Source organism: Carassius auratus, unplaced genomic scaffold (assembly GCF_003368295.1).
Source record: "Carassius auratus strain Wakin unplaced genomic scaffold, ASM336829v1 scaf_tig00040442, whole genome shotgun sequence".
NCBI classification, from domain to species: Eukaryota; Metazoa; Chordata; class Actinopteri; order Cypriniformes; family Cyprinidae; genus Carassius; species Carassius auratus.
In genome coordinates this window covers 11,483-29,529 of record NW_020526594.1, presented here as the reverse complement: position 1 = coordinate 29,529, position 18,047 = coordinate 11,483, and the positions used below count along the sequence as shown (strand labels likewise).

Genomic DNA, 18,047 nt, shown 5'->3' with positions numbered 1-18,047 from the left:
GTTTATATATATATATATATATATATATATATATATATATATATATATATATATATATATATATATATATATATATAGGCCTATATATATATATATATATATATATATATATATATATATACACGCACACGCACGCACACACACACACACACATACAGTACAGACCAAAAGTTTGGACACACCTTCTCATTCAAAGAGTTTTCTTTATTTTGATGACTATGAAAATTGTAGAGTCACACTGAAGGCATCAAGGGCTATTTGACCAAGAAGGAGAGTGATGGGGAGCTGCGCCAGATGACCTGGCCTCCACAGTCCCCGGACCTGAACCCAATCGAGATGGTTTAGGGGTGAGCTGAACTGCAGACAGAAGGCAGAAGGGCCAACAAGTGCTAAGCATCTCTCGGGGAACTCCTTCAAGACTGTTGAAGACCATTTCAGGTGATGACCTCTTGAAGCTCATCACGAGAATGCCAAGAGTGTGCAAAGCAGTAATCAAAGCAAAAGGTGGCTACTTTGAACAACCTACAATATGACATATTTTCAGTTGTTTCACACTTTTTTGTTATGTATATAATTCCATATATAATTCCACATGTGTTAATTCATAGTTTTGATGCCTTCAGCATGAATCTACTATTTTCATAGTCATGAAAATAAAGAAAACTCTTTGAATGAGAAGCTGTGTCCAAACTTTTGGTCTGTAATGTACATACACATTTTGTATTATAGATATTTTGCTCAAAATGTAACAAAAATACTTTATATTTTAATAACCAAGTGGGTTACACATTTATTTATTTATTTATTTATTTGTAATCTAGTAAATTAATGTTACATCTGAAGGGTATTTAATCTTTTTACTAGATGTCTGCAAACCAAAAGATCATTATTAGATAAAAAAAAGTTTGGCAATTTTAAAAAGAAAAGTCTCTAAACAATATAACTAATATTATAGTATAATAAGTTCTGACTGGACTGACATTCATAATTATATTACGAAAGACTAACTTCTCTGTGGTTAAAACCTCACAATAAATGGGAGTTGTATGACAAAACAGTATTTATACATTTTCTTATTATGGAAACCAAAAGCCCTATTATAGTTATTTTCCTGCAAATTCAGTAAAAATAAGTTACATTTTATTGACTGTGGTAATGCATCTTTATTTATTTATTTGTTTGTTTGTTTGTTTATGATGTTATTTATTCATGATTTTTTTTAATGAATTTATTTTATCATACCAGAGCCAACAATATTCATACTACATCTATGTCAAGTAAAAAAAAAAAGGTATAGATAGAATATAATCAAGCAAGCAGTATACTGGAGAAAGAAGAGGGGTTTTTAAAAAATGTGTCTTTGGAGAAAGTGCTGTAATTTTTACTGTGGTGGAGGAGGTGACCACATTATAAATAGTATAATCAAATCTCCACCAGCTGACACATTTCTGCAGTCACATAGTAGCCTAAATTATACTGTCAGCCCTATGGCAAGACTCAAATATTTTAAATTCAAGACTGTCAACCTGAAAATCTGGTTGCAGGCTCTAAATCCACCGCCAGTTCAGGGGCATTTTAAATCTGAAGTAAGAAATGTTGATAAAACAGCTTGAGATATGGCTAACTAATCTTTTCAGGTCTTTAAAACCTGCTTTCATCTGCTTCTTTCAACCATGAGAGAACCGCTCCATATTAACACTAGAAGCTCTGGCCCTGAACTGATCGTTTTCTCAAAATAAGTGCGCTGCTATCATCAGAGAAATATTTAAAAAAAAATCGACTTTATAGACCCTGCCTAAACTTATGGTTCAATTGACGTCACTTAAAGTGATAAAACACAACATTTAAAGTTTAGTATACAGAATTTGGCTTTCAATATGGGCACGTCAGATTGATTTCATTCTCTTTACAGTCCTGTCAAGTTGTTCCCAGCTGCAGAGAACTGATTTACTGATTTAGAGAGGAAAATAGAGTTGATGATGATGGCGATGAAGATTTGTGCATGCCGGATAGTGGTGTGTTCATCGTGGACATAAGACAATATGCACAATCAATGAAAACTGTGAAACCTTCTGTGATAGTGAGCCAGTGGGGCTTAAAGCCACAAAATGCACAAAATGCACATGATGATTTTAAACCTGGTCTCACCAAATTCATAGGAAAATTCAGAATCAGATGGCTGTGGACTATACTACAACAAAACTGATGATTCACTACTGGAAAATCTTGGCACAGGGAACTTCCTGCTACTGGGCAGCATTCATGTGAAGACTATCCAGCAGTGAAGTCATTATATAAGTTAACCAAATTAAAGCTGACATTCCTTTTATTTCCTCTGTTTTGCTTTCAGCTTGAGTTTTGCTTGGATTAGTTGGCATACCAACTGTTCCCTTACAGGGCAGTCCAGATTGCTTGTGTAACTTTAGTTTTGAGGCGAAACGTTGTGTAATTTATGAACACAAGGTAATAACTCACAGAGACTGATTACAGAGCTTTAAGCACTGCTGGATCACGTGTGTGTGGGGGCTGAAAGAAACTCTGGCATATGCAAAGGTCTTGCTGGACGCAACTGTGGCACATGAGACAAATGAAGGGTATTTCAAATCACCACTTTGTGTTTTTATGTATGAAAATGTGATTTGATGCTCTTGAAGTAATTAAAAAATCTGAATTTGGCACAGATGTGGGAAGCTGATTTGCATATCATCCTGTGAGGCTAATGTTCTCATGTGCACCTAGTAGGATACATCATGCAATATTTTACCCAGATGTGAAATATTACATGATATTCATGCCAGCTATTCCTCACGCAACATATATATATATATACAGAAAAAAAATTAAGCATTGTGTTTCAAAATGACTCTTTCCGCTCACTCATACACAGTGCTGGATAGTAACTGATTACATTTAATCTGGATTACATAATCATTTTTAATGAGTACATGTACTGTAATAAGATTATATTATTATATTTTATATATATAAAAAATAATAAAATAAATAAATCATATTGCTATATACATTCAGAAAGTCTTCCAGTTTAATGGAACTGCACACACCAGCCAGTAATCAGGTGAATATAATAACACAGAAATTGCAAAGGCCGCACAATTAGTTCTTCTGCAGTACTTCAAGGAACGTCAGTTTGTAAAACCCTGGTGTAATATAATGTTTAATGCTCTTCATGATGTTGATAACAAATAATGGAAATATTTTTTTTTTTACGAGTTAGGTCGAAAGTAATCTAAAAGTAATCAAAGAGTAGTTAATTACTAACTACAATGCCTTTATGTAATTTGTGATTAGTAATGGTAATGTAATCAGTATGGGATTGTAACCAATAATCTACCCAGCACAGTTCATACACCATAAAGTAAAAGGACGTTATATATCGGTGTTAAAATATCTGTTGTTGTTGTTGTTTTTCCTTTGTAGTAATGTGCATATTTACAAAACCTGACAAAAAATTTAAAAAAATTTTACAAAAAAGTAACTGCATAGCGATGTGTTAAATAAAACAAAATCGAAATCAAATTATTATTATAATTTTTTAGGTAGTTACTAGACTTTTGTGTTGATAGACAATTGCTATGCATTTACTAGTTGTTCTGTTCATTTTTAGAATATTGCTATGTGGTGGTGTTGCTATGTAGTTGTTCAATTGTTTAGGTTTGTTAATAGTCCACTGCAATGCAGTTGTTTTTTAGCATGATGCTGATATGCTGCGTGGTAGCTAGGGTTTTGGCTGTGTTCTGGGTTGTTAATAGACCATTTCTATATGCATATGCCAATTACTAAGGTGTTCAGAATGTATTTTCAATAGCAAGTGAGGTTGTGATTACTCTGCACACATAAAGAGCTATTTTGTGTTGTTCTAAATAGCAACAACATTTTCTGGCTCACATTCTTTAACTGTAATCTCAGATCTGCCTTGTATCATGGGCCGTTGTGTCTGCATTGTTGCCTCTGAGGAAATAAAGTACTATTACTCTGATTCTGTCTTGCAATGTCAGAGCAGCAGAAAACGAACAGCAAACGGAGGTCGGTCCTGTTTTAGTTTTCAGTCGACCTTGTGCTAGTTCACGTCCGATGTTTTGGGGGCTCGTCAGAGCAGTTTCACCTTAACTGAGCTGAATATGAATCTGTTATCTGGATTAGGGGAATTAAAGTTGAGCTCTCTCCCTCACTGTTGTCCTCTGTTACAGGACTGAAAAGCTGCTTGAGGAAAGACACAATTTTGATTTATATGATAATACTTCCAATATTATGAGTTTATATATTTATACGTACATATATGGTCCTGCGACTGTCGTCACATATAGCAGAATTTGTTCTCACAGAGGGCAAACTGTGACTTATTTGATACATTTTATAATATAATATATTTTATAATATTTTACCAAGTATAATTTTGATTTGATTTGATTTGATTCTCAAGAATATCCTGGCCACTCTTTTGATAATGAAAATAAATACTAAATGACGGGGAAAAAGAAATGAAAAAAACAATGTCAAAGTAATTGCCAATAGACTTTTGGATGAGGAAATCTTGAAAAATATTAATTTTGTGTGTGTGTGTGTGTGTGTGCCTGTGTGTGTGTGTGTGTGTGTGTGTGTGTGTGTGTGTGTGTGTGTGTGTGTGTGTGTGTGTGTGTGTGTGTGAATTATTCTTTTAAAGTGGCAGATGTTGTTGTTTTTATGTAATAGAAACATATTTTCAAAACATTGAAGAAACATTTTATTTAATTTATATATAAATTTGGCTTCGCCAAAATGATTTATCCACAGACATTATTTTGAAGTATAACTTAATACCATACTGTGTTGTTATATGAATATTTTTTTTTTTTTTATTTAACCTTTATTTAACCAGGAAAGTCCCATTGAGGTTAAAAACCTCTTTTTCAAGGGAAAAAGAGGCAGCAAAAACACAGTCAATTACATTTATAAAAGTTATACAATACAAATAATTAAAAACATTTGCAATTTAAACAGGTCATTTCAGGTTCTCTCAATCTGGACTTAAAAGCATTTAAGGAAATGAGTTCAGATAATTTCAAGTCTTTTTGCAAAAAGTTCCATGCAGAAGGAGCTGAGTAGACAAAAGCCCTTTTTCCCAGTTCTGTACGGGCAAATGGAACAAAGAGCAGCAAGTGATCATTTGATCGCAATGAATAAGAATCAACACTTCTCCATGTGATTAAACTACAGATGTAGGATGGCAAAAGACCAAGCATGGCCTTATAGATAAAAGTATGCCAGTGCCCTGATCTCCTGTTGGACAATGATGGCCATCCCACTCTGGAATATAATTCACAATGATGGGTCAAGTTTTTACAATTCGTAATAAATCTCAGAGACGCATGATAAACAGTGTCAATCTTATACAGACATTGTGCTGAAGCGGTCCTATACACCAGGTCTCCATAATCTAAGACAGATAAAAATGTTGCAGTGACTAGCTGCTTTTTTGCTTTAAAAGAAAAACAAAATTTATTTCGAAAGAAAAAGGACAGTTTAAGTTTGAGTTTCTTCACAAGGTTGTCTATATGAGGCTTAAAAGTGAGAGCATCATCAAGCCAGATATGGTACTTATAAGAATGAACCACCTCTATGACACTTCCAGTCAAAGTGAACACAGGAGGAGGAGCTTGAGAAACCTTCTTAGTATTTCTAAACAGCATCAGTTTGGTCTTATCAGCATTGAGAACCAGCTTAAGCTGCATAAGCGTACGTTGAACCACATCAAAAGCTTTCTGCAAAGACTCAACCGCTTTAGCTGGGGATGATCCAAAACAATAAATAATCGTGTCATCAGCATAGAAATGCATATTAGCATCTGACATATTGTGGCCTAGTTCATTTATATACATAATAAACAATAGAGGACCTAATATTGAGCCTTGTGGCACCCCCTTTTGGACCTTCACTAATGCAGAACATAGACCATCACATTTAATGCACTGAGTCCTGTCACTCAGATAATTCATGAACCATATATATATATATATAGTATTATAGATATAGACATCAAATGTCACAGTTTTTGAAGCTAAAATATGTTCCTAGTTTACTAAACCTACTAATTAGGTATTTTCAAAATGTTTTATATGTAAATTAAATTAAATTTAAATGTAGTGTATTTCTGACTAAAATGTAGCTTTTCTTAAATTCTTGTCTGGTTTTGGTCATCTTCGTTCAACCAACATTACATGTAATATATTGTGATACATTGATATGAAATATGTTGTGCTTGTTTGGATTTTACATAAGCATGGAAATAGATAAATAATACATATTTATCTGAATAAACCTACTGTTTAGTTCCTCACACTACTGTACATCCACCGTTATATGAATTCAGATTGGTTTATGATCTTGTTTAATGACCTAGTCCTCTGCTGGTTCTGATTTTCAAATGATTGATGACTTTATGATACTGAAGGTGATTTCAAGGTCAGTTCTCTCCTTGTGAAGTCAAACTCTTTTCTGCAAACCATAAATGTTCCACAAAAATACTTTAAATACTGTGGACTAAAGCAATCAAGTGGGCCCATTGCAGTGTGGATTTTTCCACCTTGACGAAAGGGGAAAACGAGAAGCATCAGGACATCGAAAAGGAAATTGTCCTTCCAGCGGCCATGAGGCATTACCTCTAATGGGAAGACATTAGAGAGAGATGCAAGTGGAAAATGAGGTGGAGACTCACAGAAGGTGGTTGCCTGGGTGTTGCTATGAAGGTTGTGTGGTCGCTAGGCTGTTTCTAGGTTGTTACTAGAAGATTGCTTAGAGAAAGTAAAGGAAGAGAGAAATCCATCAAAAATGGAAAAAGAAAAAAGAAAGAGGAGAGGTGAAATAGGAGAAAGACACATCCTTGGTCAGTTCTTCATGGTCACTTTAACTCTGAGAGTATATGGCTCTCTGTGACCCAGCTCAGCTTCATTTAGAGTTAGTAAACACTAATTAAACTACCTTGGCCATTGTGCTGTCTCTCTTCACCTGCACTATCAGTGTTAAAAGGCTCGCTGCCATCCGTCCGTTGGGACAAAGAAAGAAAATCCCTAATCAGAAGTCAAGTCCTGTCTGCAGCTCTGCTTTACAACTCCTTTCAAAATGAGCTTCTGCAGTTACTTCTGAACCTGACTGACAGATATTCAATGCTGAAAACTATTCAGGCTTTTTTGTTTGTTTGTTTATTGTGCAGTTTCTGTTACTTGAATTGTGTTCATTTTTTCTTCCTGCTGCACTTTATTTTGACCATGAACCACCCGCTTGTAAAGAAAGTGGCTGAATCGATGGTCTGAACTGCTTTTATTAGGTTACTGAAATGACTTTTCATTTAATGTCAATGTACGTAATTTAAATGTAATATTTATATTATTTATTATTGTATAAATGTTTCATATTTGTAATGTGTCTACAATGTTTATAATAATAATAATTATTATTTTAGTTTGTTAAATGTGTATTACATTTATTTTATTAAATTGTATTACATTGATTGTATTAAATTGTATTACATTATACAGTAATAATATTTCATATAATTATGAATAGTATACAATTTATTATTATTTTTATGCTGCTGCTGATTCATTTAATAATTTTTAAATAAATATTTTTATTTCATGATTTTTTTAATTATTATATTATTAACTATTAATAATTAATAATTTAATAACATTTTCTAAAAATAATTTATACATGTTTGACTACTACTACTGCTACTACTACTTATTATTATTATTATTATTATTATTATGAAATTATTCCAAAATTATTTTATTTGTGTCATACTTATTTAAAAAATGAATATGAGTGCACCTTTAATTAAAAATGGATAAAAATTCAGTAAAAACATCAAATGAACTGTAATATGCCACAGATTAGCTTCCCCCAGTAAGTGGCCAGTGAAGTAAGCGTGCAAGTTACCTTTGGTGTGCAGGTTAATGGCACTTTTCTTAAAAAAATTATATTTAAATTTAAATGCATTTTAGTAATTTAGTGTATAAGGCAAATCTTATGATGATTTAAAGGCCATTCTAGACTGATCTAATGTATTTTTCCACTCTTCTAAAACTCGTCTAAAACGCGTGTTTATCTCATAACAAGAGTTTGTAACGAGGACTTGCACTTGTTGCCACAACATTTCCTTTACATCTTCTCACCTCTTTCTCTACTTCCTTTCCTTTCGTCCTCATTTCCTTTCACCTTTCTCATGCTCTCTCTCTCTTTCTCTCTCCGGACCCCCGGGGCCAGGCCTTGCTGTCTCAGCAGATATAGGAGGATGAATATGTGAGAAAATCAGGATGTTCCCCGTCGCGTCTCTCATTAGCACATACAGTGGCCGCTTAGATTTAAAGTCTTCTGCAGACAAGCCTGAGCACACCAACACAAGCGAGAGAATCAGGCTTGATTATACATTAAATGTAAAAATAGAAAAAAAAGAAGACCAAAAAACGCTGAGGGGCAGAACAACCTGGATGTCCTTGTAGAGCAGACTAAATGTGGAAATATTTATAGTAACCAACAGTCTCATTATATAAATCGGAGATGCTCTGTTTTAACACTGTTATTCATGTGAATTGATGACAAACACAACAGGAATTCACCTCGAAATTAAAGAAAACCTCATTAACCTCTTATTTTATTTGGTGTGGTTATTATTTGTTATTTCTCATCTGCTTTAACTGTGAAATAAGAGTATATATTTTACCATTGTCAGGGCTGGAGGCGCTAATTTAAATTTTAATAGATCTCAATGGACCTTGAAAAACAATGAATTAGATCAGTTTTGTTCTGAGACGGCAGTGAAAACATGAGGAACAAACGTTGAAATAGAATAGCACAAAACTGAAGAATTCTGTAGAATATGCACACCAAGTATCTTAAAATATCAGCGATGAGAACTGAGAACCATCATTACCTTTTGAGTAATTGTTCATAACAGATTTGTGTGTCAGACTGCGGTTTCATAAGGTTTATGTTGCTAATGTTGCAATTTAATGATTGTTATGCTTATTTAAATATCCGGAATAAAATACAATGTCAATATAATGCTGCTTAACAGCTCTTCAAATACAAAAGTCTCATCCACTTCAATCTGTGCTCCTATTCAGACAGGCTGGGTGGAAATTTAGTGTATTGTGAGGGAGAATTATTATTTATTGCAGAAATCACGTGTATGATGAATAAAATATTTTCAATTAAAAAATCTGAAACCTCTTATTAAAATATTTTTAACAATTTCAGTCTTTACATTGTTTTACTTATTCTTTTTGTAATGTAATAGTAATTCATATTTGAGAATAAATGTAACATTTAAAGTATCAATTATAAATTGTTGCATTTTTTTTAAATTTAGCAAAACAATGAAATCATAATAAAAAGTTTCATGTTTTGTTTCAATTTGACCTTCATCTATTTATTTTTTTTATCATCCTCGAAGGCATAAAAGTTCCTGTAGTTAAAGCCACATTTAAGTGTTATATATAAGTGTTTATATATATATATATATATATATATATATATATATATATATATATATATATATATATATATATATATATATAAATTTTTTTTATTAATAATAAGTCCTTATTCTTTTCTTAAACAGACAATAGTGATAGTTTTTTTCTGGTACACACTGTGTATTTTCCCAAGCTCTCAGCACTTCCAGTGGGGTTATAGGGATGACCACTGAGATGATTTTTCAGCAAAAAACTAAAATAAAATCTGTTTTCGAACAATGTCCTGTGAGAGTGAGTCATGGCGATTTCTGAAAAGGCAGATGAAAGGGAATGTCTGATGGGAAGGGAGACACAGCTGGGCTGGAGGGAGGAGAGGAGAGGAGAGCAGGGTTATCCAGGTGTGGAGGCTGATCCATCATCTCCACACAACATTAGGAGCAGGGATGGAAAGATAGCGGTTCCAACTGGACCGGAAAAGGACAGTGAAAATGTTTTATTTCGGTGTACTATCATGTGTGTTTTCATGCAATAGTTTATGGACACAGTGTGTTGCAAGAAAATGATAATTCAAACACAACATAAATGTTTTGTTATTATAATTAGCATATGTATTTTTATTATACAGAATGAAAACATGAGGTCTTGTGTGGTTAAAATGCAGTCCATAATTCTTTTGCATGTGCGCCACAAACATTTAACATTAACATTGCCAATTCTATCATCCACCAGGTGAAAATCGGGACATCTTAAGAACTGCTATTTACAATAGTAATAACTATAAACAAGTCAGTCTTTTTAATGTAATGGGCTGAGGATATGCGCAGACGTTTATTAGGCTACTTAAGGTTATAGAGTTAAACCAACCCCTAATTCTAAGAACAGGCAATGTTAATAGTCATGCATGCCACAAAGAAAAATGCATATGCACACGTACTTAAACGTGTTGAAAAACCAGGGCTTTTCTTGACCTAGTTTTCTTTCTTTTTTTCCCCTGTCCTCCTCCTCTGCTTTGTTCCTCTGCCAGGCTATCATCTCAGGGCAAAAGGCAGCATGAGTACCGTGGAGGAGCACTTGCCAAGCATACTGAGGAGAACTGTTTACCCACGTGCACGCTCGGTGCTGAATAACGAGAATATGTGTGGATTTTTCACTGAGTAAAGCCTTCTACTGTGTCAAGCGTGTACAAAGTGCCCTGTTTGAAAACACAGATGTAGCATTTCATTCCTAGATGCTGATTCAGCGTCCCGGCTCTGTTAAAATATACAACATAGTAACAGCTGTAATGCAAAATTTCCCATGAATGCATGAACTGAACTGGGGGAATATATATATATATTATATATATATATATATATGTGTGTGTGGGTGTGGGTGTGGGTGTGTGGGTGTTTGTGTTTGCAATATGTTTTAGTTACTTATATTGCCTCAAAATTTGGGCTATTTGTAATATATGTAAATATTATTTTTTTCTATTATCGATTAAAATAATAATAATAATTTTGTTTTCACCCAATAAGTATTTTACATTTGCAAATGTATTTTCTTGTCCCTTAAAGTATGATTTGTAATATATATTTAGACATCTGAATGTGAAAATAAAATAATTTAAAAATAAGCATTTTTTTTAATTGAAAAAAAAAATCCTTAAGTTATTTACAACAGAATTTGATTTAAATAAATGTAGGCTGGACTGTGGTTTGTATGTCTACTACATTTTAAAAACAAATCTGTTTAAACAGGGCACAACGTACTTTATTAATATGCATTTTACCTGTATTTTGAATGTTGTACTTCTTTTCATCATGTTTTAGGTTTAACAGAAATTTAAGAAAAAAATTAAACAAAACTCTTAAAACATAATGATTATTTGATTTAAAAAAGTGTCTCTGGGGAGAAATATATGCCCACATTATATTGATTGCTATGTCCCCTGACTGTTTTATAAAAGCAACTGAACCAGTCATGACTGTAGGGCTTTCAGGTAAAACAGTCCATCTAATGCTTAAATAAATGTGTAATTCTGTGCGATTTGTTTCTAGGAGAGGTTTTCAGTGCGCTCAGATGTCTTGGATATGTTTTGGTATCTCAGCACTTGAGCTTTCAGTGGAAAGCTGAGAAACATGGAGATGACATGACAGAAGGTGTAATGCTCCACATCCACTCACTGTTACCTTTATGTCATTCCTTGGTTGTCCATTCACTCAGTGCCAAATGAAATATTCATTGAAAGCCTCGTCTTGCCACTATAAAGACGAAAAGATAAGAATCTTTGGGTCACAGACATACCGGCTGGACTGAATATTTCAGTGGCCAATGGGAATCAAGTTTTGGGTTGAAATGTATCGTAGAAAATGATCCGTGCGACGACTGAAGGGGGTGAAGAGCCCGGCTGTCCGGGTTCGGGATTCTGTCTAATTGTGATGGATTAACTCGTTCCACGTTAGTCTAATCAGATCATTCTCTAATCAGAGTCACACTAAACGGGTTAAAGCTGGAATCTGATAAGTACCTTTAAACTGTAGTACATTATAAACGCACACTACAAAACCTAATTAGTTTATTATAATCATTTTAAAGAGTATTATTGCCTTTTTAGCCCTACAATTCAGTTTAACTGTAGGATGACTACATCTTTGTACATGGTAAATGATAATTTTAAAGTAAAATAAATGTACATTTTCTGAAGAAAAAGTATTTCTTTCCCATTTAAACCTTGCTGTAATAATTTTAGGATGATAAAGGTGGTTGCTATGTCACTGCTAAGTTGTTAATTGCTAGTCCAACTCAAAGATTTGGTCTTGCAATGTTAAACCTAAAACTGAAATTTTATATATATATATATATATATATATATATATATATATATATATATATGTATATATATATATATATATATATATATATATATATATATATATATATATATATATATATATATATATATATATATATTCTTTGTTTTTAAAAGATTATTAAAGATTATTATAAAAAGTCATTAATTCTCTTTATTTATTTACTTAATTACTCATGCATTGATATTTTCCCCTTTTTAAGTTGACTATATCTAAATTAATACAAATTTAGAAAAGGAACACATTTAAGTTTTTTTTTGTTTGTTTGTTTGTTTATTCCTTATTTAGTTATTTATTTATTTACACATGCATTAACATTTTTCCCTTTTTAAGTAAGCTATATCCAATTTAATAAAAAGTAGGAAAAGGGACACATTGCAAGTTTGTTTTGTTTGTGTGTTTATTCTCAGTTTGTTTATTCATTTATTCTCATCTTTATTTATTTTTTCTTATTTATTTATTGAGGTATGAAAGGAAACAAAATTCAAGTTTGGTGATTAATGGGCTTTAAGGCTTTAACGGGGAGAAGGAAAAGGATAACCTTACGTATTTAAAACTGCTTTACGATGTCAGTAAATAATCTAATCAGCCACACAAGAATAATAATTTTAAAGCTAGCACATGACTTTTTTCTTGTCCTGGCATCCTTTATTTATTAAATAGCACTGTTTACTTTTTATCTGATCTGTGCCAAGATATAACAGCAGTTGGTTTGGTCATCCAGCTGAGCGTTTCTGTTTGCCTGAATGGAATGTTTAAACATACGTGTAACAGGCTTCGGCGAAACATGAGGTTGTGTGGCAATGTAATGAAATCTCCAACCTATTATTCATTAATAGTCTGTGTAAAGTTACGCCTCTTAACTGGGGCCTAATAGTGACGAAGTGGGCGTGGCCTGTCCTCTCCTCTATACACGGCTGCATGTGAAACAGACAGGACATCATTAACCCATGCCCTCATGTCTCTCAGCGATGTCATCGATGATGTCACCATGTGGTGGTGAGATACTATCACATCCGTTATTAAAGGACGTGCGCATGCATCTGATATCTGAGCTGCACACTCATGCATCAGAGGTGAGAAGCATGCGTGTTTGATTAATGTAAATGTGACAGTCCCTCCCTTTGACCCACTTTGTCAATGTGATGACATCTTTTAATTATTTTTGACCTTCAAATTCAACCTATTTTTGCAATATATCTACTACTCACAACCTGAAATCATGAAATGACATCATAGATCTCAGCAACCTGGACTCATGTTCCACTGACCCAAATATAGCCCTGAATAAAACAACAATGCTCTGCCTTCCTTTTAGCTTGTTATGGCACAGAACAAACAATCAACTCTCAGAGGAGTTCACTTTGACTTTGGATCATACAGAGTTCAGTTCCTCTCATTCATAATGCCAATAGAAATTTATGATTTCTGGAAAAAAATTATGATGATTTATGATTTATTAATATTTATGTTTTGATCTTGATGGTCTTAAGAGGTCAAGGTTTTGCTGTTTAGCACCATCCAGCTTCTGCTGTTAGAGATACTAACTACACCTTCTGGCTGAACATATTATTTTATCATTGTCAGTTATTCAAATATTTGATTTGATTGATTGATTGATTGATTGATGTTTGATTGAAAAACAGAAAACAGAAAAAGTGTTTCTTGATGTTAAATATTGTATTTTAAGATTGAAGAAAAAGGTATATATTTTGAATAAGGTTTTAATAATGTTGCATGTTGTATGTATTATAAGATGAGCAGCCTAACCATTTTATTTTTATTTCTTTTTTTTTTGTTGTTAATAAATGAGTCTCGCACTATTTTAAGTATCATTTACATGAATAGGAATGCTAACAGAGAAAGTTCTCCAGGTATTACTGACCTCCTTGGATGGTAATCATGATTGATGGAATCAGCCGAGTCTGAACTCCAAATCCAGGTTAAGGCCATTGGGCCAAACCACCTCATTAAACATGATCTGTCCCTGAACCAAGGTGCTCAAGATCAGACTAATGAATCAATCACTCAGGCCCCAGTTTATTCGGGTCCATTAACTCTGAGGTGATGCTGATGAGAGTCTGTTAATGTACTGTAAAGACTGGGATGAAGTAAGCCGACACTTAAAACAAGGAAGTTACTCCTGGTCTACGGTGTACATTTTAGGACATCCTCAGACCTCAGTCATCAAATGAAAAGGCGTCATGCCTCAGACTAAAAGGCTTCAGTCATCGGACAAAACGGCATCGCGTCTCTGACTGAAAAGCTTCAGGTCTCAGGAAAAACGACGTCAGGTGTCAGGTCTCATACAATTAACGTTAGGCATCAGACGAAACAGACTCAGAAAAAAAGTCATCAGACGAAACGGACTCAGACAAAAAGTCATCAAACGAAAAGGACTCAGGTGGAGAATCGCGTTGCCCCGCCCCATGTGACGTCACACGCACGCCGTTCACAGGAAGTAGTAATGGTTGATTGATGGCAAAAGGAGGTAAGCAGCGTCTGATATTTTATATTTTATTCAAATGTTACACTAATTAAGTTATATAGGGAAGAGAACATGCTTTTCGAGAGTATTGTGTGCACGTTTAAGAAGTTAGTTAGCCATATTGCAACTAGCCAGCTTTTATTTTGGCCAAGTAGTAAAATTACCCTTACGAAAAAAAACATGATTTTACTATCAAAAACCACAAATAAATGAATAAATAAATAAATAAAACACATGGTCGATATAGTTAAATCATGGTATCCACAGATTAACCATGGTTTTGCTACTCACCATAGTTTAACCATGGTGTTTGTAGTAAAACTGTGGTTATACAAATGGTACGTTAATCATTACACTAAAAAAACAATGTTACTACACTTTTACTATAATAAAACCACAATGCATTAAATATAGAAAAACTGTTGTTTCATCTCATAAATAATTATAACAATTATACGTATAAAACTTATACTTATTTAACTTTATAATGGTTTATAAGTCTTATATCGTGACATTATTTATTTAAAATATATACAGTATCTTACTATCTTATTGATATTACAATAAATATTGTTAAAATCAAAAGTGCCATATTACACATTCATCTAATCAGATATTTGATATGTTGGTTGTTTAAGGAAAAATAATATTTTTATTTTCATTATTATTGTTGTAATTATGTATAGTGGTATTTGCCTGCTTTGAGTAAAGTAACAAAACAACAATGCCAAGATATGAGACTTGTATTATATCTAAGGGAAACATTCTATTGTAAGTTAAGTGGATGCATTATATTCATTGCGTATTATAAATCATAATCTTAAATGCTATAACCACAAATAAGTAAACATTATAACACATTAAAACTGTTGTTATGATTACTCATGAGATGATATGACATATTACAAAGTTTTTTTTCTAATACATTATGCATTCATCATAATGCCATAAGAATTCTCTTATAATTTGTTTTAAATACGGGCTTCATAGGAAGTGTTACCGTTAAGTTTAATCGATAATGTACTTCTTCACTGATGTTATACAATATCCTTATACAAATGGAAAAAAAATGTTTACAGCATCTAATGCTTTTATCTTGGAGTGAAACACAACTAAGAAGATGAATAAAATCAAGTGAGCCACAGAGATGGCATCGTCCAAGAGCACAGGCATGTATTTTTCTTTTTTCTGCATTGGTAAGAAAACTATTAACTCAAAGAAAGTATATGTAAACATTTAAACATCATATACTAATAATGAACAAGAGTGCAGATTAAGTAACAAATATATAAATGAAAACCACCCAAGATCAGTAAACAATCTTTAACTATTACTGTATTCATTTTATATTAAGGGAGTTCATCCAGAGGCAGCGAGTGAACTTTGTGTCCTGAAACCAGAATCAGTTGGGAAGAATGGAACCAAGTCTACCCAATTAAAAGGCTTACACAGGTAATTCACAACTCTGTTTGTGTGTGTGTGTGTGCGCACAGCTATAGCTTAATGTCTTCATGACTCATCATTTGTGTTCATTTCTTTAGGTCCCCTTCCAGATGCTGATGTCTTGGCTTCTGGTGCAAAACTACGTCAGATTAATCCCAAGCCTTTGCTGCCGCAAATACTTGAGGGCATGTCAAAAGTAGAGTTGTACCTCTTGGCAGTCCACTTTCATTCCAGTGTCCCCGTATAGCTGCAGGTGTTCCTGATCTTAATTTCCCCCCACTACCTGTGCTTGGTTTTCAGTTTGGCTGTAATTTTAAATTTGGCCAGACGGACGAGTGCATGATCCATCTGAAACATTCGTTTGGACTAGTGGAGGTAAAAAGCACCTCTGCTGAAAACATTGCTCAGGTTCCATTTATGAAAATTCAAAGAGGACTAGCCAAACTTAAAGAGACCCATAAGTACTACTGGCAGGTACAAGGTCAGACTGCAGTGACTGGTCTACACTGGTGTGACTTTGTGACTGACACACAATCAGATTTCATAATACAGATGATCTGGCGAGATGATGCCTTCATAACATCAATGAAAGTACTGTTATAACGTTTATCTGGATGTGTATCTTTCAGTGGTATGAATGGACAGATTCTGTTCATATTATAGTATGAACCTAAGATTTATTTTTACATTCATAGTAAATATATACTTTATGTAGTTGAGTAGTATGTAGCATATTTTGTAGTAGATCTTTGATAACATATTAGATACATCACAAATTATAACAATAAATATATTGTACTTGCTATTAATTAGATAAATGTACATACCAAGGTGAATACTTTTTGTATGAAATCTTCTGTAATGTATATGATATGCATATTCTTTTACTACTTGCGTATATTTACATTTGATACATTGTGTGATATAACAAAGAAGATTTTTTTCATGAGTTATTATAAAAATACTTTTCATTGTCAACTATTTCATTGTGTCTGTGAAATTATTTTCAGGGACATTTTATTTAAATAATTTCATTATACAAAATATACAATTTTACATTACAATAAAAAAAGGAAAAACACATTTAATGGTGGTAGGTATGCATTGCAACTAACTGAAAAGGTAAAAAAATGTAATAAATAAAAAACTACTATCAAATGTTAACACTGTAACACTACTATTGTAATAATATAGATTCACTGCTCAAGAAACATTGGTCCCTGATAATAAACCATAAAACAGCAATTATGCCAGATCTGATTAATTCTTCCTGACAAGGTGAGTGGCACAACAGAATCCCAGTTGTGTATTTCATTGACCCTTCGAATCACTCTTTCCACCAGAAGTCTGAGGCGTGCAGTGGTCCTGTGTTTTTTCACAGTCCTGTTTGCTGAACTGCTTGGCACATTTGAAAGGTGGAATGATCCGTCTAGCACCAATACTGGAGAGCATATATTCAATAGTGAACCCCTTGTCTGCCATAACCACATCTCCACTGCACCACACAGAGCTACCCCAACCAGACCTTTGAATGTGGTAGTGCACTTATAACTTCAGAGTGGAGTTTCAGTGATGTAGGGCTTTCACAGCAGATTTCTGTACAGTCCAGGATGACATGCAGGTTTTGATTGAACGAACAGTAATTCTCTGGCATGGAGGAGCTTATTTGTTGCCTGGAAATCTAAATGGGTAGTGAATCCAGGTAATCGTCCTGCTCAGCATAGCCACGCTTACCCAGAAAATGTCAGCGATAACTTGATTGACTGAAACAAACAAATATATATTTAATTA

The 18,047-nt window shown here is 33.4% G+C and overlaps 1 long non-coding RNA gene across 1 annotated transcript; it reads left to right on the top strand.

The window, feature by feature from the left end:
- Window positions 1-16,161: 16,161 nt before the first annotated feature.
- Window positions 16,162-17,237, top strand: LOC113084680 (uncharacterized). The gene is made up of 2 exons (XR_003283790.1): window positions 16,162-16,265; window positions 16,355-17,237. It is a non-coding gene; the product is annotated as an uncharacterized LOC113084680 (long non-coding RNA).
- The last annotated feature ends 810 nt before the right edge of the window (window positions 17,238-18,047 follow it).